General features: G+C 37.8%; 1 pseudogene; it reads left to right on the top strand.

Annotated features, from left to right (window-relative positions):
• Positions 1–2,300: 2,300 nt before the first annotated feature.
• On the top strand, positions 2,301–2,673 carry LOC132601383 (uncharacterized; annotated as a pseudogene).
• Positions 2,674–3,616: the final 943 nt, after the last annotated feature.

Genomic DNA, 3,616 nt, shown 5'->3' with positions numbered 1-3,616 from the left:
TAAACAACCTTAGATATATCAAAATGTAGCATAAACCCAATCAATTTCATCATTAAAACCTAGATAGAATATCCATTAAACCCACTTTCAATTTTCTATTACTAATGACAAATAAGGGAAAAAGGATTCTAAGATGATTAGGAATAATGAATTAGCAAGGATATTAGAAGGACGTACCACCAAGAATCTTCTCCAAGAATCCTCTAGAATAGTTCCCAAGAGCTCAAACTTCAGAATGGTAATAAATGACAAACTAAGGAATGCTAATAAATGACAAACTAAGGGCTTTTAATACACACTTAATGAATATAATAGGCCCGATACTGATATGGCAGCATCGGGACAGCCACGACATCACCGCCCCGACGTCCTCTCAGACCGTCTGGACGGTCAGGCCACAACGAGCTTGGTCGCCCCAGCGGACATCCCATCGCTATGGCGGTGCCGCCCTGGCAGACACCATTACCAGAAACCCCCAAAATTTTCCAAGTCTCAACCAAAATCCCGACAAACTCCCGAGGCTATCTGCTCAAAACCACATACACTGACCTACATAAAAATACGCTACGAACGCACTCGTGGCCTCGAAATTCCTAACGGAGGTCTCGTTGACCGAGTTAACCTCCGATACTTCCATTCCAGCTTCCCAAACCAAGTCCCAAAATGCATCAAAGTACATTGGGAACCGAACTAGATATACACATAAGTTCTAAACAACCATCTGGACCTCTCCAAATTGATAAATTTTTTAAAAAGGTCCGCTTACACAAAAGTCAACTTTGAGTCAACTATTTTTTTGCTCTAAGTTAAATTTTCACAAAAAGTATACCGAATCAAATCTACACACCTTGGGAAGTGTATCAACGGTCCCGTCGATTCGAAAGTGAGCTAACCAAGCTCAAAAAGGGGCGAAAGTGTCGGAAAGACTATAACGACCAAACGGGTCTTTACATCTCTCTCTTTCTCTCAAGTTTTATAATCAGCAAATCTATAGATGAGTTCTTAATAAATAAATAAAAGTGTTATATTCTTCAAAGATTTGATTTTCTTGCTATTTTCTTTTCTGTTTGACTCTCCTTCTACTGCATCCATCAAGGGATCTGAAAAGTATCTCCTTGGTTTCTAGTTTTTTTCCACCCCACCCCCAATTTTTTTTCCTTTGGCATAATGAGATATGAGTGTAAGTGTTGAAGGAAATGCGATCGTGTACTGCATAATTCGGCGTACAAGTGCAACGCACGTGCGAAAAACTAGTCTACTTAGAAATGACCTTAAAAGCACTATCAGTTAAATTAATTAGTAATTTAAAATATTTTAAAAGGTATAACATTAAAAAAATACATGACAAGCGACGAAGGTCACGACGGAATGATTAAGAAAAATTTAGTCAAAATTATGATGAGATTAATAAGATCTCTATCATTAAATTAGAATTCTCGAATTCAAATTTCATGAATGAACAATTAGACTATTAAATGTGTTCTCTTTTTCAACAATCCTGAGAGAAATATTAATGGTACTCGTTTACTAATGCCTAGCTACATTGGATTGACTACTACCTCGAGGACTCCACTTAGCTCAATATCATCTAGAGTGACTGCTACCTAGTGGACTCTGCTTCGATATCATCTAGAGTATCTTAGATTAATCAGGCCAATAAATACCGAATATTAAATGGTTAAAAGACCTCAAGTATAAATCCTATTATAATCTCAACTACTCTTTCATTTTCTTCCCTCAACTCTTCTACACTTTCAAGTCTCTCGCTTAGTATCAGATTTTATAATCAAGAAATCTTCAATCAGGTGAGTTCTACACTGGATAAACAAAGTTGTTCTATTCTTCAATTAAATATTTGATCTTGTTTACAAATTTTCTTTTCTTTTTTATTCTCTTTTTATTGCATGCATAAAGGGATCTGAGAGATTCCTCCTTTATTTCTACTTTGTTTTCCATTTTCCCCCAATTTTTTTTCCCATTGGCAAAATGAGAGATGGATTTAAGAGTTGTAGGAAATGGGAAGAGGAAATGTACTAGACTCATTTCCAAGTGGTTCAATTCTTTCAGGTTCTCTCAGGACTTTTTGATTGGCAACTTGTAGGTGGAACCTTTAATTTTAATCAATAATTGGGAATTCTTTGGCCATGCACACCATTTTTCCTTATTGTCGTGGATAACCAGGCCCCCTCGAGCCATCCGCCAATGATGGAGGAAATAGAATGGGGTGAGGAAGGGGTCTCATTAAGAACGGAAAGAGAAAGGAGATAGGCAATGCGTTAAAAGTGAATGGGTACAACATCATGCGTATCATCATCTGTATTATTCACAATATAAACAAGGAAGTGACACATGTGAACAATCCGAAAAGGAAGGCAGAACAAGAGATACTGTTGATTCTCTCAATTCAACTTAAGCTTGGCTCATTTGCTTTCCTTGTTGCTGATCTTACTAATGAAGACACTACTGCTCCGGTGATGGCTGCTTCAACTGGTTGTGCTTTCTGGTTAGAGACAGAGAATGTTGATGCAGCTATAGCCAAGCTCTGTTGGAGCTACTACCTGTTGCGGTGGGGGTGTTGGAAAGCTGAAGGATCCTTATGGAAATGTTTCAATGATCTTCTCTCCTATTAAAAAGTCTGAGTTATCACTGAAGAAACTAAATGTTACACCTTGAAAAAATTTCCGTTAATGCACAGTGAATAGACTAACGAAGAGCACGAAGTATATGGTATTTCAATAAGTAAGGAATGGCATTTGATGACCCTAATTAAGATTTCAAAGACATTCGAGGTAGGGGGAGAAAGTTTTCCAAGAGAAGGCAAGGCATACGATATGTATCGGAAAGGATTTATGAGTAACAAGTTAATGATGATTTAATGATCCTTTGGAGAAGAGTTATAACGTCCCTTAAATAGTTAATGAGGTGATAAACAAGTGTCAAGAAGGTTCCATAAGGATTGGAGATCAAACGAGTCGACGAAAATGAGTTCGGAAGGACTGGGCATTATACGGACAAACATATGGCCAGTATAATTTATACGGCCAGTATGTTGGGCCGTATAATGCCCAGTCCTTCCGAACTCATTCTCGTCGACTCGTTTGATCTCCAATCCTTATGGAACCTTCTTGACACTTGTTTATCACCTCATTAACGATCTAAGGGACGTTATAACTCTTCTCCAAAGCATCATTAAATCATCATTACCTTGTTACTCGTAAATCCTTTCTGATACATATCGTATGCCTTGCCTTCTCTTGGCAAACTTTCTCCCCCTACATCGAATGTCTTTGAAATCATAATTAGGGACATCAAATGTCATTCCTTACTTATTGAAATACCTTATACTTCTTGCTTTTCTTTAGTCTATTCACTGTGCATCAACGGAAAATTTTCCAAGGTGTAACATTCTTCCCCCATTAAGAACATGCGTCCTCGAATGTTAAGTCCTCGGGGATTCTATAAAAATTTCGCCAGAGTTTCCCCTATAATATGGCACTTCCATCCTGTCACAACAGCCCATAATAACAATGCCTCACAGGGCCACAACATAATAGAAATAGAGTTTGGCCACACACGACCCAAATGCATAAAAAGGAAAACATACATACCTTATGAT

Source organism: Lycium barbarum, chromosome 7 (assembly GCF_019175385.1).
Source record: "Lycium barbarum isolate Lr01 chromosome 7, ASM1917538v2, whole genome shotgun sequence".
NCBI classification, from domain to species: domain Eukaryota; kingdom Viridiplantae; phylum Streptophyta; class Magnoliopsida; order Solanales; family Solanaceae; genus Lycium; species Lycium barbarum.
This window is presented reverse-complemented; position numbering and strand designations above follow the sequence as displayed.